The sequence below is a fragment of the Harpia harpyja genome, chromosome 6 (genome assembly GCF_026419915.1).
Source record: "Harpia harpyja isolate bHarHar1 chromosome 6, bHarHar1 primary haplotype, whole genome shotgun sequence".
In the NCBI taxonomy this organism is placed as follows: Eukaryota; Metazoa; Chordata; class Aves; order Accipitriformes; family Accipitridae; genus Harpia; species Harpia harpyja.
The window spans coordinates 21,762,443-21,786,308 of record NC_068945.1 but is presented as its reverse complement, the minus strand read 5'-3'; the positions used below and the strand labels follow the sequence as shown (position 1 = coordinate 21,786,308).

Below are 23,866 nucleotides of genomic sequence, written 5' to 3'. Positions count from 1 at the left end.
TTTGGGTCAAATTAAGCATCCTTGCAGCTGATTCACAAGGTTAGGGGCACCAGAGAGGCGGAATAGCCCATCCACTCATGATTTTGTTCATCAGCGAGGCTTACTCTACGGTATATCAATTTTGTCCCACTGAGTCTAGTCTTGTACTTTCCTTCTTTACTAGACATGCTTTCAGCATAGTCCTTGGGGCTTATCACTGGGTCTTTTTTTCCTGAAAAAACTGTCATTTTCTCTTTAATTTTTACTGACCTTTGCAAATTATTTTATGTAACAGGCTGAGCTGTACACTGGTCACCTTGAACTATTTAGAGCATAGGCCTTGGCACAGCAGGATCTAATTTTTCTTATTTGCAAGGGCATTCCTTATCTTCTCTAAGGAATGAAAGTCTGTATAGTGGTCATTAAAGATATTAGAATGCTTTTTATGAGATTAAATGTATCAACCCTGTTGTCCTATCTAAACAGTATGAAATTGTATAATTCAGGAGTTTTTACTTGACACACATTCTCAAGGGGAACTAGTGTAAAACAATCCAGACGTCTGATGTGTCTGACAGGCTGTAGGGGAAAATGTGCTGTGCTTAAAAATTCTGGTGTCTTCTGTGACAAAGCCTACATCTCACAAGTTTGGTGCAAGGACTTAGAAGATAGCGTTTGTGTCAGGGACGTGTTGTTTTTATCCTCATTGTCATGGTTTAACCCCAGCCAGCAACTAAGCCCCACGCAGCTGCTCACTCACTTCCCCCCCACCCAGTGGGATGGGGGAGAATCGGGAAAAGAAGTAAAACTGGTGGGTTGAGATAAAGACAGTTTAATAGGACAGAAAGGAAGAAAATAATAATGATAATGATAACACTAATAAAATGACAATAATAATAATAAATGGATTGGAATATACAAGTGATGCACAATGCAATTGCTCACCACCCGCCGACCGATGCCGAGTCAGACCCCGAGCGGTGATCCCCCCACCCCCCCCCAGTTTATATACTAGACATGATGTCACATGGTATGGAATACCCTGTTGGCCACCTTTGGGTCAGCTGTCCTGGCTGTGTCCCCTCCCAACTTCTTGTGCCCCTCCAGCCTTCTTGCTGGCTGGGCATGAGAGGCTGAAAAATCCTTGACTTCAGACTAAATATTACTTAGCAACAACTGAAAACATCGGTGTTATCAACATTCTTCTCATACCAAACTCAAAAACATAGCACTATACCAGCTACTAGGAAGATGATTAACTCTACCCCAGCTGAAACTAGGACACTCATGAAATAAGTGTATGAAAAGTCATGGTGCACTTTTGATAAAGATGACTTTGATTTTGACAGCAAACTTTCCTAAGGTTCCATTTGCTATGGATAGGCATCTGCTAACATGAGCCGTAAGAGGTCTAGGCACCCAAATGGAAAGCAGGGGTCTGCCTTCCTCTGGTCCCAGCAGGCCTGTTGTTCAACTCAAGAGTACAGAGGTTGGACTTGTTCAAATGCACCATGGAGAAAATCTCAGACAGATATACTGGATCCCAGAGCTGTGCTAGATGAGGAATGCGGTCAGGAGGAGTGGTTGGGGAGTTAGGGTGGTCCAGCCAAGGAGAATGGGAGCAAAGAATGTCATACTGGGGATGAGCAAAGAGGTAATCAGATTGGGAGATCAGGAGCTGGGAACCACAGTGACTTGCTGTAGGAGGAGACTGAGTCTGGGATGAAGTGGGAAAGGCAAAGGACAACGATGGTGAACAGCCGAAGGAGACACAGCAGGTTAGCTTACATCTGGAGTATACATCTACCTGACTACTTGTCACCCCAGCTGAGAAGCAAATCCTCACTTCATGTTTCTCATCAGTGCCCATCAGTGAGCCTCTTCTGGGAGTGCTTTACTCAGAGGATGACAACCCATGACTGGTAGTGGCACTCCATTAGCTCAAGTAGCAGAAATCTGTGCTAATTCTGCAGTTCTCAGTCTGCTGAGGAAAATGAGGTATATCGTGGTGAAATTCATCTCTTTCCAGCTTGTTTTCATTTTTCTATCCTTTTTTCTGTTTAAGAAAATAAACAAATAATTTGTTAAAGAACACTACCGAGATTGCTAAGTCAAGCAACGGAAACAGGAAATAGTAGAATCAAATAAATTATGTTTATTCTCTTTAATTAATTTTTCTTAATGTGATATTAGGAGCTTATCTCCCCCTCTTACCCGGTGTGGCCTGCTAAGTAATTAGCCCAAACTCATTTAGAGCAGAGAGTATGCTAATACAACATAAATATTTCTTCCAGTATGTCTTTTTTTGTACGTCTTTGCTACACAGGCTTATTTTGTGCTCTCTGTGAGTTAGTACAGTGGAAAAACAAGAATGCAACTATGCAGTCATCCTGATTTATCTGTTTTGTACATTGTGCCTGCTGCCCTCACATTTAATCTCGGTTGTTTCTAGGCTGTGCGCTCTGGTCACAGACTGTCTTTCCATCCCTGTGTGGTATCTAGAATATTTTGAAAGTGACTTATAGAGCAATAATGCCAAGGTAATTTCCCTAAATATCTACAAAATATAAAGGACCCTTTGCTCACTCAGGGGAGTAGCCTAACGCTGCCTAAGAGGAAAATGACAAGTTAATCATACTTTCCAAAGGAAAATAGGGGCCCATGTTTGTACCTTGGCTCACATTCCCTCTCTCTTCGAAACAAGCCTTAATGTTCCAGCTTATGTGAGCTATGGCTGAACCTGCCAGATCAGCCTAGAGAGACAAAGTCTCGTATCAAAAGTCATTGTTTTCATAGAGATGAAAATAATCCAATATTAATCCAAGAAAATTACTGACCTTGTTGATGAGTCTTAGCTGTTCTTAAGGCTTGCGGCTGCTCCACCCAACCGATAGCCTACACAAGAGCAGAGCTGTAGTGGGAATGCAAAGGAGAAATCATTTATTAGCAGCTAATAACAAAAAGTGTACGTCGCCCCGTTGTTCTCGGTGCGGAGCCAGCTGTCATGGCCGTAGGACCAGGGCACGGGAGCTGGCAGGGCAGGGCAGGGCAGAGCAGGCAAGCATGCCACTTGTTTATTTTTGTCCCCCGTCAGTGCTGGGAGCTTATCTCCACCTCTTACCACTGCCTGGCCTGTTAGGGAATTAGCCCAACCTCATTCACAGCAGAGAATATTCTAATACGGTGTAAGTATGTCTTCCAGTCTATAATTGAATGCTCTAATTATATAACAAAATTGAATGTCATAACGTAGATATTGCTTCGTCATGGCTGTGTTCTGGGACCCATGGCCTTCATCTTGCTGCTTTCACTACATAAAGGCAGGATACTTTACAGCGTGATCTCACCTGAGGAACTGTTGCATGATTACATACAATGTGTACAATGCATGCTTATATTACTGGTGAGGCAAGCGTGAGCTATGGTTTATATCCCCTTGCTGCTGTCAGCCTTGCCAGCAGCAAGTGATCCAGGCAGTGACATTTCAGTCAAGGTTTTGATTCCGGAAAACAAACCTGTTCTTCAATGCACCCCCATTCAGAAAAGCGTGTAAATGCATACCAAACTTATCTTCAGTAAGTGCTTAAAAAGAAGGCACACATTTAAGAGCCTGTCCTGAATAAGGCTCTTAACTTCAACTGCTATACATATATAAATACATATGGGCTTTGGTGGGCAGACTCCCAAATTAAAAAAAAAAAAATATATATATATTTAGTTGTTTAACTTGGAGAATAAGAACAATCTCATTTTGGAAATGAGGTTAAACCTCTGTGATCTGTACTCAAGACACAGACACATGCTGCTGCTCAGGACACAGGAATATATATAGCACGAGAAGGTGGAAAAATTTCACCAGATACCATTGAGGAATCTGGGCTATGTGTGGGTCTGATTTGATGAGAAAAGTAGAAGAAAGCTGAGACCAGACTGCAGAGTTTTACTTTTTAAAAAAGCATAGAAATAGTGGGTTTGTGTTAAAACTTGGCTAAGAAAATGGCGGGGAATTGTAGCAGAGATGATATATTCTGAATGTACTCAATGTAACAGGAGTCTGTGGCCCCTCTTACATCAATGGCATCACCTCAAAAAGCACACTCAGATCTAAACTCAAACTTTAGCTGAAGCTGAAACAACTTTGTAGATCAATCACATAAAAAAGGACTACTTAGTTTATAGATATTAGTAACCTTGCAGATCAACACCAGATTGCACACCCAAATATTTATGGTTAAAGAGCAAAACTGTCTCTAATGCAACACAGTTTGATTAAAGATCTCTCATTCAGTCTAGGTAATAAAAAATAAACCATCGTTGCTTATGACGCCAGTAGGCTCCAGATACCTTTGAAGATACATGAAAGGCAAAACCCCTTTAATCAGGGATCATGTAATTTCCACTGTGGCATGACTACCTGAGTCCCACACCTGCCAACTCTTCTTGGCATGGACTTTCTCCCCAGTCTATCATGACTGCAGCAATCACACAGCAGTGCCCTGGCAACAGGCCCCCGGCTCCTTGAAGCATTTGGCAGAGTGCTGTAGTCTGGACATAGCTACTCTCTGCATCTCTGGAGCAAGAGCTTTATTTTCCTCCCCTTCGTAAGGTTCACAATTATTACCTCCAGTGGCAGCTAATAAAATAAGCTAGCTAACACAAGTTTTGCTTTACAGAGAAAACAAAGCCATTATGGGGAACATATTTGATTCTCTAGTAGCCCTTACATTATTCTTACTGTCTCCTTCCAATAGCAAGGCTGGGACATGAAGTGGAAGCTAGTGTCTTCCATTCCTCTCTGTCATTCGTTGGTATTTCTAGTGGACACGGTTGAGATTGATCACTGTCATTCCTGTGAGGTGGGTCTTCTTAAGATCTCTAATGAGCATCCTCTTCTTCACACACGCTGGTCTCCCCTGGATCATTTTGTGGAGGATTCTTGGGAGCTCCCATTCAGCGAACGCACACCAAACACATCCTGTGCTCCCTGCTAGCTCTAGTGAAAGATGAGCTGGTGAGCTCTTCAACTCTATGCTGAGGATAGAGCCCAAAGTTCAGACTTTTTCATAGGCACTTTTTCTTTCAGGGCATCTAGTTTTCTAGCACCTTTGATGTCTCTACTTTCCAGGGTCTATTTTAGCATTGTAATTACATGGTTATAATAATTTTTAAAAATCTTGTTTTCGTTCTGGGACTGAATATCTTGGATTTCCATATGCTGAAATGAGTATGAATGGTGGAAGACTCTCCCAGCCTTGCTGTCATTTCCTTCCTAATTACTCAGAAGTGGGATTTGGACAGGACAGGCAAGCTGTTCTACTTTCCCAGAATTTGTGTTTTCTAACATGACTTTGATGCTTGGTATTAAGCTTTCAAGGATGTTTGCTTTGATAGCTGATTTTGAATCCTGTTTGGCTTACTTTTTTTGCTAGGTTATGTATCTTCACAGCTTTTTTCAGGTCTATGGCTCAGTAACACAATGCTACTAGCGCAATTTACGCTTCCGAGATATGTGTAATCCACCCCATGGTATGCTGCTACTTTTGTTGCCTACACAGTAGCTATGTATGATAATGCAAAACAGCAACAGAAAGCAAGTGTACCCTTGTTTTACACCAGGGTTCAAAGTGAACCAGTCTATTACTTAGAAGCACTCCCAGATGCAGCCGTCCATCCCTCTCTGCGAGGCCGTAATGCTGGAGGATGAGCTGAGTGCTGTAGTTCCACAAGGCATTCCCGAGGCTGCTGTCAAGTAGCCTTAAAAAAAATCAATGAAACCGATGATGAGCAAAACCTGTCATTGCATGTGTTCTTTCAGGATGCTCTTTTGTATGAATATCCAGTTTTCTGGGCCTGAGTCCAGAGGCTGTTCTCCTCCAATTCTACGTCCATCATCTGTGTCATCTTGTGCAGCATTCCACTGCAAATGAGCTCCCCTATAGCATAGGGCAGAGAGACACTTTTGCAGTTTCATTTTTAAATATTTTAACAACTCCATGCTCCCCCTCATCAAAAGTTGTATTTTTCCCAGATTTTATTCAACAACTTATTAAATTTTACTTCTGCAGTGACATTGTGGGCTCTTAGCATTTCTGCTACGATCACATTGTCTTTCATTGCATTGTTGCTGCTACCTACTGGACTACAACTTGCTTTTCTGATATCATTACTGAGCCAGTGGCAATCTCCTGTTGTTTGAAGTCACATCATGTGGTGTCACAGAATCTCATGTCAAGGTAGGGCTGAGTTTTTGCCACTGACTTCTTTAAAATGCTTTGCCCATCTATTTTATCTCTGTTGTATGCATTTCTCTATCTTTGCTCCTGATCAGCCCATTTCCTGTTTAAACTAGCCACACAGGATTTTTGTAACTCGGTAAACAAGATCTGTGGTTTCCTACCATGGCAGCAGCTTCAGTTTCAAGTGTTAGGTCTTTAACATATCTCTGTTCATCTGTCATTGAACATTATTTTTCACTGATTTGTCAGCTTTCATGTTCCTTTTTGTAATTCCACACTTTTCATCAGTCTTAACATTGAAGAATTTTTATTTCTGAGTTTTTATTTTCTTTATGATGCCTCCTTTTTGGGCTTACCCAATTTGTTGTCGTGCCCATATTGAAGCTGCTGCAGATTATCACATTGTTTCATGAGCCAGCAAGGCAACTTTAATGGCTCACTCCCACTGAGAGGGCCCTGCCCAACCTTAACTCCTTCCAATCTTAACTACATGTTCCCACCTCCTCCTCACGCTGTGGTGCTCATCTGTCTCTTAGTGAAATAGTTCAGCTAACTAAATCAGCAGAAAGCCAACCAGTTTAAAAAAACTAATCAGCTTCTGCCAGGTCGGTGAGCTGAAACAGCTCACAGAGATGTTGGACAAGGGCCAGCACTAGCTCAAGAGAGAGAGACGAGGAACACCAGGACAGGACCTGGAGGGAGACGGGATCACCTTGCACAGATGGCAGCAGCTAAGTTTTACAGAGACTCAGTCATACTGGGAAATACCATGCTGAGCATTCTCCCTTTGTAACACCGTTTCTCCACCTCACCTACCCTTGGCTCCAACAGTAACTTAAATCACAGAATCATCAAATGATCCAAGCTGGAAGGGGATTCAGAAGTTCCCTAGCCCATCCACCTCACTCAATGCAGGGTCAATGCTGAGCTCAGCCCGGGCTGCTCAGGGTTTTATCCAGTCATGTCTGGGAAAACTCCAAGGATGGAGACTGCCAAACCTCTCTGAGCAACCTGTGCCAGTGATTAATTATCCTCACAGTGATGGGGTTTTTTTTCTTATAAATCTGTACATGGTTAAAGTCAGAATATCATGCAGCACTGTTTCATTTTCAGCTCCGTATCACTGACTTTGAAGTCATTTTCCCTTTGAAAGTCCATCCTTCCCAGACTTTTCTGCTTGGCATTACAAAGACCATCACTGATACCACCAGTTATGTACCAGGTGGTGTTGGTGTCAGTATCTATTTCTCGAAGTCTTTTTGCCATCTGGCAAGATCCACATTTTTAAGCCAGCAAGGTGCTTAGAAATATGCCAGACAACAAGCACAGATCAGTCTCTCTCCCACATTTTCGTAGATCTTTCACACACTCTTACTATTTTAAGACAAGGCCTAGGTCGGCCATATGACCCCAGCTCAGCTTTACAAAAAAAAAAGGTTGCTAAGCTATGAGTGACAGCACATAAACTTAAGCCAAGCAAGATATATAAAAAAAGCAGAAATGAGGACAGAAGTGAAATTGTTGAGTTGGTAGCAGTCACTCAAGAACTGAAGGAAAAAACATTGACTGAAAAAGCTCTAAAACCCTGAGGAAAAAAAATCAAAATAGAGGATAGCAACTCGGCAAAACTGCGGATCAGCCTATTGCAAGGAGCAATGGAGACTGGCGCTTCCCCATGTGATTACCATCTGCCTGACCAGCAGAAACCCAGTGGGTACCTGCATCAGAGGCGGTGAGGACATTAGTGCTTAGGCTAATAGCACGTTAGCCCCAGCTATTTATTGCGTGTACAATCCAACAAATAGCATAATTGTTGCATACTCATAAATTGTGTTTGTGACCCTGCTTTTAAGCCTACGTGCACAGGAAAAGACACCCAAATAAATGTGACTGAAAATGCTGTAAAGGTTATACAATACCACTGCTCTATCCATTTCTTGATTTTTTATTCACCTTCAGTATTAAAGTGGTCCATGAAAGAAATAGGCTGAGTTTTGGTATTTCTTTAATTCCTACTTTGAAGGCCATTTTGGAAATGCATGCTTGTGCTCTTCTCCACATTTCTCTGTCATAGCACAGCACTGTGCAATATCCATTTTGGCATGTGGGGTGCAATGCATTGCTCAGCTCACCTGTTTTGCTGGCACGCTTTCTTCTTCTCCATCCTAATTGCCAGATGACGGTCTGCCTTCCTGGAGTGACTCAGCCTGCAGGCTGGCTGGCTCACCCATCATTCCCCCGTCATCTGCACGTGAATGTGTGTCAAGGCAGGATATGGGTGGAGATGGAAGTGCAGCCCAATTACAGAATCAAGAATGCAAGAGGGAATGCGTGAAATTAATATTGGTAGAGTGCAAACACTGGCTTTCTTCCTAAAATCTTAAACTCTACCCACCTCTTAGGTTAGCTTCCAGCAGAGCCAAAGAATTGGGCTGGTGTTACAATCTAGGGAAATGGTATTCACAGACGTGTCATAGATTCAGGTAATTCACTGTATCATCCATTGGCCAAAGAAGCTAGCCGCTGAAGCTGAAGGAAAAAGAAAAAAAAAAAAACCTAGGAACAAATGTAAAGAAAAGTAATTTTTCCAAAGTTGAAATAAACTGATAGTTTATTTCAGATAAACAAGATTATTAAAAAAAATTAAACAGTAGTGGCAATGTCAAGGTTCGGGAGAAGATGCTGAAGAAGTTGGAGGGATGAGAAAAAGTGGCAATTTGTCTTGTGAAGCCCCATGCTGTCCTGCAGTGAGGTCAGCTATAATCCTACGGACTCATCAAGGAGACAGTTGTCTTGAGTTTGGAGAAGGAAGGAAGGGTGAGTCTGCCGTCCCGTACGTTTTTGCTGTGTGAGCAGCTGGTAATGGGAGCAGTAGCTGTCAGTGACGGGCCAACACCTGGTGATCTGCCCAGCAACAGGACCCCGGCAGCTTGCCAGCACTTGGTGATTTAGTCCAACAGCAGCTCCGAAAATTTTTTTTTTCTACTGATGGATCATTACAGATGTGTGGCCTCAGTAGGCTCAACGCAGTCAACGAAATTTTTTTGGTGTATGCACAGTTGTTTATCAATGCATGCAAACATGCAGCGCTGCTGTCGCCTCAAATCAGCAGGGTTAATGTTAACATGCACTGAAGTTTCCTGGAAGCCAAAGGAAATCGAGTTCCAACTGAAAACTGGGAATATGCATAAATGTCTGCCGAACTGCAGCCTGTATACATGACCTGATGCCTGGTGTTATATGTTTTCTGGTTTACAAATGTTAAAAAAATCCTTCAGATCTGAAACTACCCAAACTCTCTTGTAACACTAAAAGGACCTTTTTCTTCTCAGATGTAAAGAAAAATATTTGAAAGAAAATGCACAAGCTATGAATAGGTGACTACATATAGCTTTTCAGAATTCAAAAAAGATGACTTTTCCATGCTCATCATTAACCTTAATTAACCTCATTAATTCCCATCATTAATCATTGATGCAAATGAGCAGCTGCCTAGAGGAGAGCGGGTCCCAAATCACTGTCGGAGCTGAGGGAATGGCAGGTGCATCTCACATTCATCTCCAGCCTGAGAGCTGCCTGGACACTGAGCAGCTAACACTGTCCCACTGACCACAAAGCCCACGGGCAGCCCAGACAACCTGCCCTTTCTCCTGCTGAACTGGCTGGAGCTTGAGAAGGAGCTGGGGCTACCAGGAGGATGTTGTAGACACAAGGCGTGAACCCAAGGAAACCATGCTGCAATGGTTCTGATACTCCACTATGAATAAATCTGTTAACTACCACTGGTGTCACCTTATGGGAGCATATCAAATCAATATTTAAGAAACAAAAATAATTCAATCACTTACAAGCTAGTAAATCCTACTAGCATCACATGTAGAGTTTTAGAACACATTTTGAAGGAAGTAATAATTGATAGCTGGATAAAAGGAAAAAGGTATTAAAATGCATTGATGACTTGAAAAGAATAGATCATGCTAGAAATAGTTTTCTTCAATAAAAATGGAGACAAACGTGCTTTCAGGCTGCTGGAAAAAAAATAGCATTTGGTATAAATCAAGCCTCAACAAAAGTGTTAAGTGATGCTTGTATAAATATGCCACATTGGACATGCTGTGCACGCAATACACAATATGGTGATATGCAACATCATTTAGGAATGCGTAACATAGATAATCGGCAAAAAATGGAGCAGTGAGTAAGGCTGACCACGATCCCTCTTTCTGTTTACACCCTCAAGTCTTTAGAACACATTGTTTGAATATGGTAAGTTTTACAGTTACGTTTCACAGCTAAATTGTAATTACAGTGTGTGATATACACAAAGTTGCATGTGGTGGGACTCCATAAGCCTGTGAAAAATATGGGGCCAGTTAAGCTGAGGATTCTGGAGAGAGAACACCTGACAAGTCAGGATATGACCCCAGGAGATGAGTGAAGGGTATGAAAGAGAAGAGCAGAATGTTCCTACTAAAGGAACTTGAAAGGGAATTCAAACATGAGAAAAATGCAATGTTGTAAGCCTGAGCGGATCCTCAGCAGCAAGGACTTCACATCCAGCTCAAGTGCTCTCGTACATCATCACTGCAGCCCTTATTATTAACATCACAGTTCAAAGTGAATTGTCAGTAAATGGTGACAATTGTCACTAAATTGAGCTGCCACTCAGTTGCACACCACTGTTTTGTATGTAAGGGTGAGAGGGTGTTACATCCTTTGGTAAGAACAGAACAACTTGTGGTTTGTGCAGCACACCCCAAATGCAGAGAGATTGAGTGAACACTGAAAACAAAGTCCTTTCAGCCCTAAAAGATTACCAATTGTCATGGTTTAACCCCAGCCAGCAACTAAGCACCACACAGCCGCTCGCTCACCTCCCTCACAGTGGGATGGGGGAGAGAATCAGATGGTAAAAGCAAGAAAACTCGTGGGCTGAGGTAAAGACAGTTTAACAGGTAAAGCAAAAGCCATGCACAGAAGCAAAGCAAACCAAGGAATTCATTCCCCACTTCCCATGGGCAGGCAGGTGTTCAGCCATCTCCAGGAGAGCAGGGCTCCAGCACACCTAACGGTGACTTGGGAAGACAAATGCCATCGCCCCGAACGTCCCCCCCTCCCTTCTTCTTCCCCCAGCTTTTATTTCTGGGCATGACGTCCTATGGTCTGGGATATCCCTTGGGTCAGTTGGGGTCAGCTGTCCTGTGTCCCCTCCCAACTCCTTGTGCCCCCCCAGCCTCGCTGGTGGGGTGGGGTGAGGAGCAGAAAAGGCCTTGGCTCTGGGTAAGCACTGCTCAGCAGGAACAATAACATCCCTGAATTACCAACACTGTTTTCAGCACAAATCCAAAACACAGCCTCATACAAACTACTGTGAAGAAACTCTACCCCAGCCAAAACCAGCACACCAATGTAGGAAGACACATTTGCCCATTTTTCTGGACAGCTGTCCCCAGAATTCCTCCTCCTACATCCTTTCTGAAACCTCAAAAAGCCAGGAAATGCGATGTGGATTTGGTGTGCTGTATTCTTTCTTCTGAACAATGCTAGCCCATCTGGTTTCCTGCTTTTGTAGATGATAATCTAATGGCTGCCACTGGTACTTTCTGGGATTATGCAGTTGGGTTTTTTCCACAATGCTTCTGTCAACTCATGCCCTTCTCTTGAGAAAAAAAGTTGTAGATTTAGGTTAAACCACAATGATACAAATGAACGGTTGCCCCCAGCACGGTTCTGTGGACTGAATAGGCTAAATCGAGACATGTTTTATTTACAAAAGTGTATCACTGCAATAAGAGCACTCTACTAATCTCTTTAGGAAGAATTAATTAGAGAGGAAATAGATTCTGAAAGAGCTTGAGCAAAATGGGTGAAAATAGAAAAAAGAGAAGGAGGTGGCTGGGGCAGGGAAGTGGCTACAAAAGAGGAGGAACAAGGAGAGAAAGTATACTTTTCATTATTTTAGACAATGTCATTGCCAAAATATGTCAATACCAGTTGTTTGCATTTGCGCAAACTCCTGGCCAGATCTGTGGCAACCCCTTAGCTCCCTCCTTCCAGCCGATGGCAAGGAGCCGCAGTGTGCAGCCAGCTTCGTTTCACTCGCCTGGCGAGGAGCAGCATCGCGGGGCCCTTGTTAAAATCCTAGAGCAGTTTAAGCGGCTTAAACCGCTTTATAAGCTTAAAGTGTCTAAGTCTTCAAAGCTGCTTAAAGCTATTTAAGCTGCTTAAGACACTTTAGGCTGTTGGAGTGTGCCATGGGGCTGTACGCAACATCCTGGCCTACAAACCAGAGTCCACCTTCGGGTTTACAGGTCCCAGCAACGAAACGACCTCACTGGGGCTGCCCTAAGCAAGCTCAGCTGAGCTGAGATTTGTTCACTTGGGTCTAATTGTCCCTCTGCACTTTGCAATTGAGGCTGTCCTTGACACCCATTTGCACAGCAAAACTCACAAGCTCCAGTGTTTGTTTATAAGAGAGAAGGTTCTCATGCAGTATGGAATCATTATTCTCGTGTCTAAAAGTCATGTATATTTTTAAAAGAACAAAAGGACCAGCAGACATTCACTGAAGTATGGACTGATCAATAAACACCAAACGTAAATATTTCTGAATTTCTGGGAAGTCATATTTGGGCCAGACCTTGATCTTATCTTTGAGGTTTATGACCATCTTTTACTAGACTAAAATAACAGTGGTGACTGCAAACACTTCCAGTGTTTACAGTCATATTTGGGTCAACACCACGGTGCATGTGATGAGCACAGATTTCTCTAGAAAACATTTTTGAGACAATTTTTTTTTTATATTAAGTAGTGACTAGAGTTTGCCAGAAGTTTTACACAAGTTTGAATTTCTAACAAAGAGCACATTTTCTGAAAAACTTAGTTTTGCTCAATTTTCTTTTGGGAGTATGATTTTAAAAAGATTTGTTTTGAGCTAACACTAAAAATAGCCTATTGCAGAATGCTACTTTATTTGCACTGTAATTCTGGTTGGCATTTTCTTGTGTATACTACAGTCCCTGGAGGACTGTGGCTCCTATAATGTTCACTGTGCTTCCCTACCTAAGATGTATATGTGGTACACCATGACTGCAACATTTTGGTTTTTGAATGTTGAAATGTTCAGTTGTAATTCAAGCCCTCAAAACTTTCCAATCTTTCCAAAACACTTACATTTTTTCTCATTCCCATTCTTCTCATTTTCCAAATTAGAAAAAAATCCTAAAATTTTGACTAAAAACAATTACTAAAATTCAGAATTTCTCACAGATTGAGAAATCCTGACTTGTTAGTTTTACTGAAGTCTTTATCTGTGCTGTTGTTTTGCAGACCCACTGGCATGAAAACAAGATTTTGTCCTTTTCCATTGGCAAAGATGATTTGATCTGTGTTTGTTTTGGATATGTTTGTTTAATTCCTCATTTGAGCACTATCATAAATGATTAGGTCATTACTGCCCTGGGAAAAGAACTAGTTTAATTATTAACTTGTGCTTGCAAAGCTCTTCAACAACTCAGAAAAAATACTGTAGATTGCACATGAATCATAGAAATGTAGACTTGGATGGGATCTCAAGTGGTCATGTAGTCTGTTACTCCTCAATATTTTTAATCAAAGATGTACTTAACCTTCCAGAGGTAAAATAAAAACAAACCAAAAAAACCCCCACAACACAAAATCAAAGGAAAACAAGCTTTTTGGAAAAAGAAGTCCAGAGAACAAACTGTGCAATCTTCTATAATGGTTAATGAATATGGCCAGGACCACACGTGGAATTTTCAAATGCTTTCTTAGCGAAAACCTGTTATAGATTACCTTGTAATAACTTGTATGCTCTGTCATGGTTCCAGGGATCTCAGCCACCTACTACAAATCATTCATCTGGTCCATCTCCTAACTTTGAAGAAAGACCACAATTGTCTTGATAATTGTATATGGCAGTCCCTCTGACTTGTATCTAAAAACATTAATGACAGGGATTATACAACCTTCTTGAGTAATACATTCCAGTGATAATCTTTTCTTCTAGTTACAAGGTGTTACTGTAATGCCTATTATAATATAGCTAAAAAAGTTTCCTTCGCATTCTGCCCATATCTCTAGTGGGCATGAAAAAACATATCACTACCCTCTTTATAATAACCTTTTATGTACTTGAAGACTGTTGAACCCCATATAGCCTTATATTTTCTAGATTAAAACAAAAGCAAAACTTGCAGCCTTGCTTTATGGATCCGATTTTCCAAACTACTTGTCCTTGTTGATCTTCTCTGGATTGTTTCCAGCTTATCTACATCTTTTTTAAATTATGGTGCTTCAGAGTAAAGTACAGTATTTTAGCTGAGGCCTCACCAGTGCCAAGAAGAGCACGCTAATTATCTCATCTTACACATACTGGTTCGAACAGACAATTCAAAGAGAATCTAGAATTACATTTATCTCTTTTCCTCAACAGCATCACACGTTGACTCATTCATGGCCCTCATTAATCACTAGATCTTTATCTGCAGTGGCATTCTGTGGTTGTGCTTTTGATTTCGTCCTCCCAAGTGTAGTCCTCTGTGACAGTCTCTGTTGAAATTTTTAATGTTGGATTTCAGAACCTTTCAGAACCTATTGAAATACTTTCAAATTCTAATTCTGTCCTTGAGCACATTTTGCAAATCTTAACATGGTGTCATCTACCAAGCTTATGATTATTTCTAGTTCTGTCATCTAAGTCTTTATTGAAATGTTGAACAGAAGCCTATCCATTAGGAGCTGTGCAAGACTCCTCTTCAACATCCTCCTAGTGCAGCTACCAACAATCATGTGTTAGGTTTACATTTAACAGTGGATTGAATTAGGAGTGTGTGGTGGTGCATTCCTTCCCCCTCTCTGGGCTGACCTACGAACTCGGGACGTCTCGCTAGGCTTTAGCATAACTGTAATGAGTTGGGCGGTTAAGCGTCCCTTGACCGTACCAGGAACTCTTACATGGCTAAGACAGGGAATCGTGCTGACCGTTCCAAGGACTCCTGCTGCCCAGCGGAGGCGGGGAACAGGAGCAGAGATAACTTGGTCTCTCCTGACAACCTTGGGACATATCTCAGTCCGCTCCTAACTGCCTTGGAGCAGCCCCTATCTGAATCTTAACTCATTCTCTGACAGCCCTGGAGCCATCCTTATCTGAAGCGTAACTCATGCATAACGGTACCAGCACAGCTGGAATTGCAGTAATTTGCTGATGACTAAAGCCTATCATCTCCCAAGCCTATAAAGCACGGTACTAAGTGAGACCCTTTGAGCTCTCCTGGACCGCAATGGGCTCCCTCTGAGCGGGACACCTCTCAGAGCTCACAAACTTTTCTGTTTGAGAAGATGGGAGGTCTGTCGCTGAAAGCCAGCAAGACTTGGGCTGATACCCTCCACTCCTTGTGGCTCGACCCTTTGCCCGTTGAGAAAGATGATGAAGCATTTGCTGTGAATATTTTCACTGAGCTCAAGGGGAATTTTTAACAGGTATACCTCTTGTAGTCGCTTACATATATCTCTTAGTGTCTTCATGCATGTGTGTGTGCTAACCTGAATATTCTATAGCAAGTATATTACAAACATTGCTTTTCAAATCTACACCTAAATTACTGTCCTGAACTTTATTCGACTGTGAATGAATCCCAGGCTGCTATTATACTCATAATCCCTTTAGATATAAACCATTGCCCAAGTCTGAGACTAGGAGTTGATCCAGCTGCACCTAGACTCCAACAGGAGTTTAGAAAGTAAAGGGGTCTTCTCTGAGCCTGATGACTCAACAGGAGGGTCTCCCCTACCTTTCTACATTCCCAATCTCTGTAAAAATCATGAAAAATCAATTCTAACTCAATTTTTCTTTGTACGTTTCTCTTTTACCCTATTGCGTCTTTGGTCTCTGTATACATAATTTTAGTTTGATTCTAACTTAATTTTCTTGTGTGCATTTCATCCATGTATTAAGTAATAGAGTGAACCTTGCCATTGAATTCTGTAAAGTCGCGCTTTTATATAAATTCCTATTAAATCGTTTTTACTAATACCATTGGAGGTGATTCTTTAAGCGGTCTAAACCACTCCATTTCACAACAGAGTGATTTCAAATGGGACAGCTTTCCCCAGTTCGTTTATGAACACACAGGACAGTGTCAAAAGCCTTACTTAGGTTAAGATACATCTTGGGTCAAAATACGGTCATTTCTACTGCTTTTCCTTATCTATTGGACCAGTTGGCTTGTTCAAGAAGGAAATTAGATTAGTTTGACAAATTCACGCTGGCTGTTTCTTATCACCTTATTATTCTCATGGTGTGTATGCATTTACTTCTCAATAATTTGTCCCACTATCTTTCTCGGTATTGAAGTTAGACAGAGTACTCTGAATTCCCTAGGTTCTTCATTTCCCATTTTTAAAAGCAGACATGGTTATAACTCTGCAAACCAGGGCTGCAGCCAACAACTTCTTAATAGTGCCCAAATCTGAGCCTGCTGTGAATGCCATGTTTGAGAAAGCTTATTCAATTTTTTTTTCTTTTTTTCTTTTTTTTTTAAACCGTGTGCCATGATGGCAAGAATTAAGGAAGAGCAAGTCTTTAAACCGACTGGGTGTTTTGTTTAAAATAATTTACAAAATGTATATTGTAATGTCAGATCTCTGATCATTGCCAAAAATCGGAAGTATGATTCCAACTGTATTTCCATCTTAGGCTACGTAGTTGCTGCAGGCCCCAGTGACTTATCTGCTCTTCCAGGAACTCTCAGAGATAAGTTGAGAGCCCAGTATGTATTAAGTGAATTTCAGTGAGCTCTAGAGACTTGCGTACATCTAATTTATTCAAATGTTCTTTTACTTGTTTTTTCCCTATTCTGGCATATGTCCTTCCCTTTGTTAAAAAAAAGTGTTGTAAAGTACGTATCATTAATGTTTATATGCACATGAAGAAAGTAGCAAAATAAATAAAACATTTCACTCCACTCTGGGTATCTGTTATTTGTGCCTCTGCCCTTCTCTTCCTCTAACTTCTTGGTATTTATAGAACCTCTTTTTCTTCCCTTTTATGCTCCAGGAAAGTTGTAACTCATTTTGTGACTTAGTCTTCCTAGTTTTATCCCTAGATGTTTATGCTACTGCTTTATTACTCATCTCACTTACTTACATGCCCTTGCTTTCACTCTTTGTAGGATTTCCTTTTTGATATTCAGGTCACTGAAGAATTCCTAATGCAGCTATACTGGTCTCTTACTGCTTATCTGTCTTCCACATCAGGATGGTTTGCTGGTGCACCTACAGCACTGTTTCATTTACTCACAGGTTTATTTTCCTTAAAATTTCTTCACATGGGACAATTCCTAGCAGCACCCTGAATTGCTGTGTTATATAGTGGTCATTTTTTTAACTAGCTTCACTTAAAACAAAATGGGTGTGTTTCATCTGACATTTTTCACATGAGAAAAATAACGGGTTTAAAATAGATAATATGTGGCTCTAAGCAACTTAATTATATCCCATTTTAAAGAACTACTTTGCCAGTGGAAAAAAGGCATGTCAGTATTTCAGCGCGATGATTTATGATTCTGTCATAGTGACAGATGTTCTTCATGTATCTCTGACATTGTAATCTGGAATCAATGTGCTTTTTTTCATGTTTGCTGGTAAAAAGAAATGCACTATATAAATACATTGTTATTTGTCTTCAAGGTCTTGCCCTGCATTAGATTGGAAAACTGGTCTGGTTTTGAGATGAGTTCTGCAGTAAAACCACTTTAGTAGTTACACTGTACCGCAAAACCAGCACTGCAGACCCAGTTGGGCCCCCTTACTGGGCGCTTACCAGGCTGATATGCTCAGATCCAGTGAGGATCTGGCACGTTGCTGCGCTCCTCTGAATCTTGGCAGACTTCAGCCATCATCTCCATCTTCGGCTTCTCGGTTCATCCTGTGGGCTGAGATTCCTGATCTTAAGCACCCCTTGTCTGCATTCAGGATTTATTACCCATACCTCTTGGCTGCTGAGATGCAGAATTTAAGCCTAGTGGGAGAGAGAATCACTGAAGCATGAACAAAGGCATTGACTCATGGAGGAAGAGCGGCATCAAACTGCACCATTAAGGAGCTTCTTTCTGCCACTCACTGCCTCACTCACTGCAGTTCAATAGCCCTCCATCTTTGGCCCTTTCTTAGGTACAAGAATTCTTGTTGGCACCCTTGTTTCTGCTTAAAGGACTGCTGAGAGAAGCTGAAGGACCGAGGCTGTGGTTTAATAAAGTGGTGGAGTGTGTCGTGGTTTAATCCCAGCCAGCAACCAAGCACCACGCAGCTGCTCGCTCACTCCTCCCCGCTCCCAGTGGGATGGGGAGGAGAATAGAAAAAAAGAAGTAAAACTCATGGGTTGAGATAAGAACAGTTTAATAACTAAAGTAAAAATAAAAAATAATAACAACAACAATAATAAAATATTATAATAAAAATAATAACAGTAAATAGTAATTGTAATTAAAAGGAATATAACAAAAAAAGAGAGAAATAAGTCCCAAGAAAATACAAGTGATGCATGATGCAATTGCTCACCACCCACTGACTGATGCCCGAACAGCGATCCACCCCTCCCGGCCAACTCCCCCCGGTTTGTATACTGAGCATGACGTTCTATGGTATGGAATGTCCCTTTGGCTAGTTCGGGTCAGCTGTCTTGGCCATGCTCCCCTCCCAGCTTCTTGTGCACCTGCTTGCTGGCAGAGTATGGGAAACCAAACAATCCTTAAGTTGGGATAAGCACCACTTAACAACAACTAAAACATCAGTGTGTTATCAACATTATTCTCACACTAAATCCAAAACACACTGTACCAGCTACTAAGAAGAAAATTAACTCTATCCCAGCCGAAACCAGGACAGAGTGACACAGACACATGAATATCTGTATACATCCTTCTTGAAGTTTTGCTGATGCAGCGGAATTACACTAAAGATTTCTACCAGCACAGCTCTATCAACCAGGGATTGCACTTTTTCACAGCACGGCCATGTTGGTGACAACTTGTGGGATCAACATAGCTACGGTTCAAAGGTTCCGCAAAACACATCTCATCTTGCTGTAACAGGGAGCTTCCTAACAAAACTTCTGCTCCTATCAATTTCTTATTATGAGGGCACTGCTCTGCAGTCCAGACCTGTGCTACCATTAGTTTACTGGTTAGTCTTGTTCAGCTCTGAGTACTCAGAAAAAGGTGCAGATAACCATGATACCACAAAAGGAAGAAGTTATAGGAAAACCACTTTTGCCAGATATGACTTTATAACCTATCTTTACTAGGAAAAAAAAGTGTGACCAGCTATAGATTCACCTGTAAAAATGTAGTGAAATATTGCAACAAAGAATACTTGTTAACAGTGAACCCTCCAGACTGGCGCTATTTTTTAGGAACATTTTGATAAGCTGGGCTTAGCATTTTGATAAACAAGGCTAGGGTAATATTCAAATTGAACGGTTCTGCACTGAGGGAGCAAAAGATGTTAATGCATCTTTCTCATCTCTGCTTTCTGCGAATGAGCTAGCAAATAGGTGCAATCAATCGGCAATCCAAATTCTGAATGTAAAGACTGACTTCCTGATTATTATCGACAGAGGATGACATTGCTACATTCTGGGGTTTCCTGAATATTGCATCACAGATTGAACTAAACCAAGTCTGCCCTGCTTATTTCTACCACATGACTAATAGTAAGATGCCTGATAAGCAAAAGGAGATCTTCTACTGGAGAAGATGTCTGAAGCCTTCATGAAGATGGAGTTTCATTAACAAAAGGCACAGCTACGTGGATAGGGGCCCAACGGAACACACTGAACTGTGTGTGCTCAGGGATGCTGGGATTCAGGCCAGTCTGGGAGCTAGAGAGGCACAAGAGTGGCTCTCCACCGCTGCTGCTATCTCCTGACCCTCATCTAAAACAGCTTCCAGACCAGGCCTGGTGGACAAGACGCATGTGCAGAGCAAGGGCAGAGAAAGTTCTAGACATAACTGTCCATGTGGCCATGGTTTGAGATACTCAACCACAAGATAAGCTTAACAAAACTAGAACATGAAAGAAGATTACTTACATGAAAGGTACAAAAGGGCTTATTTTCAAGATGGTAGAGCTTATCAATGTCAGTTCTGCAGAGCTTCAGACATCTGCAATGTTGGAGGCTCAGACTCTATTCTTTAGGGTTTAGGAAATCAACAGAAGTTAACCTTTAGGCAATAGATATGCAAATAATTCACTATTGTGGTACAAATACAGAAATCAAGTTTCACAGAGTTACTATTTCCTCCCTTCCTCAGGGCTGCAGATTTTTCAATTTATTTGGTCTTTTTAAAATAAATGCATGCGACATTGTTCAAAGATTTATACTTGCAAAATCAATATATCTGTCAGCTGCTACACAAACTTATTTGGGTTTGAAATATTTACAACATGGCAGAAAAGCAAAGTATGAGTTGAGTTCTTTGTGTTATCGCAAAGCTGTCCTGTTCTGAAAATGTTCTGTTTAGTTTTCTCTATTTTGCAGAAAGCCAGAAACAATAAGGAGTAATCATATTATTTCTTTTTAAACATATACCATTAAAGAGAACCCTTAAGGAAAAAATAATAATAATACAGCATCTGATAAAAATTTTTGATCATGGTCATGAACAGACATATTCACGTACTTTTCAGTCACGACCATTCTGTCTACCTTAGTAATTTGTTTGATAGCAATAGGGTAGCTTTGAAGCAAATCCCCAGATTGTCCCCACTTGTCACATGTTAGTTGTTTTCTCAAAGTGATGCTGGTGTGCACAAAATAGATTCCTATTGGATGAAACCAAACCGGGAGCTCTGCTCCACAGCACTCCAACACTCAGTGGAGTAATGGGTCCTAAATCCTTGTGTGGACTCTCCACTGCAAGGACCTCCAGCGTGTAGCTAAGGTACATGCATTCACAGAAGGCTCCCAGACCCTGAAGAGTGGCCTCAAAACCTGAAGAAGGTTGCAGGGTCAAGTACTGCATATATCTTCCTACTTGCTGTCAGCTGCCAGTCCTCAACCGCTTTAGTGGTGTCTGCCTATCCCCTGCTTTATCCTCATTCATCCAGACTTCAGATCTGAAACCTTCTCATTTTTCCTGCCTTCTGTTGTTGAACTCCCTTGCTGAACCTGTCTTTTGTTATCCTCCTTTTTGTTTTATCTCTTCTCCAGACTTCTACTCTCCTCTACCACACTGGAAGCTCCCTCTTCCATCTGCCAAAAAATTCAGATAACTACAGCCTGCAGCCCTGAAGATATGACATTTCCCATGAACCCGTGCCATGAGAGAAAGAGAAGTTTCTCAAGGGGCAAGATAACCCAGTGGCAACCTCAGAAGGTTGAGAAACTCCCACCAGCTGCCACCTACAAGAGAGGTGGTGAACAAGGCTGCCTTAAAAAGTCAAAGGTGAAGATGGTCTTCTTGCAGGCCAGTAACTATATAATCAGCAGTCAGTCCTGTGCCTCGTACAGGGAACTTGAGAAAGTCTTTGGGAGGGAGCACACAACTGAGCCAGCATCTGTCTTGGATTTCTACACCATGAATCTCAGGGTCCCCATGTAGGAAAGTCTGGAGGAATGTGAGCCCTTGGACATCATTCTTGGCACCCTGGCCCAGAGTCCCACAGCAGATTCCTGAGAGGGCACATCCAGGGATGACACTTCAGCCTCCTCCCCTACAGAGCAGGTGCCAGCCACCTCCTCTGCCATCAGCCCGAGTTCTGACCCCAGCAGGTGTGTAGCCCTTTTCTACAATATCTCTGAAGTAAAGGGATGGCAATGGGGTAGCTGTAAGATTTCTGGTGGGATTACAGCACTGGTCTCGAAGCTGTGGAGAAGGGGTGGATTTTGCCAGGCTGCCCATGGGGACTATTGTGTTTTGAAACGCACTGGAGCCATAAGCTGTAGGAAAAGTCTCCTGCAGAGGAACTGCACACATCAGAAATCTCATGCCCCATCCCCATCCCGTACGAGTGCCTGGTGCATTGCCAGGGCCTTGGTGAGCTGCACATGGGGGCACGTCATGATAATGCAGTTATCTGAGGCCAGACAGTGAGGCCCCACCCGTTTCCTCCTCGCTGAGCGGAGCCAGCTGTAGGCTTGTGACAGTCACACGTTTTGTCATTTGAATGCTTTTGCCAGTCTGTTTCTGTTAGCCGCACCTCTTCTTCTCATACCTAGCCTGGGCCTTTCCCCTTCAAGCCTTGCCTAATGTCTACTTTGCTGCTGTCCCCCTTGGGTAGGGGCATGGCAGGAGCCTGTGGACCATTGCAAGGGGGGAGCACGGAGCAGGGGAGAAGCTCTTGTCCCCCACTAGGGAAACGGGAGGAGGAAAGTTATCTTGCTGAGAGTCCTTTCCCTTCCTTCAGGACCTAATCAGCCCAGCCCCCTGTTTCCTTATCAAGCATAGTTCAGCCTTTATGGAGCTTCCCCACCCCTGCCGCTTTTTCTCCCCACTGCTTCTTGCAGCTCTGATAGCAGGCAAACCCTCCTCCACACCATCACCCTTCCTGCTGGGCTGCAGCTGCTGCCTGGCTCTCCCCAGCATGGGATGCCTGTGGCAGCGATGGCAAAGGAGGCAGTGCAATGACTTCTTGAGAGCCACAGAGGTCCGTGCCACCAGAGGAGGGGCAAAGAGGGTAGAGAAGGTCAGAGACCACTTCGTAAGAGTAAACTAAAGGGACGGTGGATTGCATGTCCCGGAGGAGTGAGTGGACGAAGCAGGCCAGCCTTATAGGGTGCACCAGGGTGTGAAGAAACTCTTCATCCCTTCCCCAAGAAGAGGGGAAGATGACACGTCAACATCTCAGAAAGCTTTTCTTCCATTGAAGAATGTCTTCTCATTCCAGGCATTGGAAGAAGGCACCGCTGTTTAATCACCTCGCTTCATTCTGCTCCACGTGCCCCCCACATACAGTGCAGAGAGTGTCCAGGACACCACTGTTTTCCTAGTCCCCCAGTGCCCCCAGAGAGTAGGAGGGGGCCATGCATGCAGCCACCAGGGAACTGGTCCCCATTGGTCAACCTAGATGGAAGGGCTCACCTGCATCCCCACAGAGTTTGTGCAGGGCTCAGAAAACATCCATAACTGGAGATCGTTGGGAGTGCTGGAGCCAAGTCTGTGCGCTGCGCAAAGCTCATCATCTGATGGCGAGATGACTGAAAGGTCATCGTACTTCCAGCCTACATGCAGAAGAGGCATGGTTAAGCCTTGCAGGTGCACTCTTGCTGTCAGGATATGGCCTTATGATCAAACAGCATAGAGTATATGGCATTTCCCACAAAACCTAAACACCATGAACCTTTCCCTTCTTGGAATGGAGGTAGCCATATCCCCACCAAGCCCAAGGCTGGAGTTGTTGAAAATGCCACATCGTGAGGCCCTGCACCAAAATATGCTGAGAAATCCATAAATCTCCTTTAGAGGTTGACCAAAGCCTTACAGTGTATGTAGTTGTAGCTGCAGCAGGCTGGGAACAGAAGGAGAAAATTAATCTTGTCAAAGCTCCCCTCCCAGTTTGGGAAGTCATGGAGACCAAAGGCTTGGAGAGCTTCTCAGCTGTCACCCACAGCACTAGTGAAGTAAAGG

At 42.6% G+C, this 23,866-nt stretch overlaps 1 long non-coding RNA gene across 7 annotated transcripts; it reads right to left on the bottom strand.

Moving 5' to 3' along the window:
• Positions 1-1,039: 1,039 nt before the first annotated feature.
• LOC128143279 (uncharacterized) lies at positions 1,040-21,618 on the bottom strand. Of its 7 annotated transcripts, none has more exons than XR_008235706.1 (7): positions 18,061-21,618; positions 14,034-14,175; positions 8,611-8,731; positions 8,348-8,460; positions 5,580-5,733; positions 2,817-2,890; positions 1,040-2,035 (listed from the first exon to the last, which is right to left on the bottom strand). It is a non-coding gene; the product is annotated as an uncharacterized LOC128143279 (long non-coding RNA). The 7 variants fall into 7 exon arrangements; XR_008235704.1 differs by lacking the exon at positions 14,034-14,175 and having other exon boundaries at positions 8,611-8,744; positions 18,061-18,258; positions 18,361-21,618; XR_008235702.1 differs by lacking the exons at positions 14,034-14,175; positions 18,061-21,618 and adding an exon at positions 4,704-4,972 and having other exon boundaries at positions 8,611-9,928.
• Between the last annotated feature and the right edge of the window lie 2,248 nt (positions 21,619-23,866).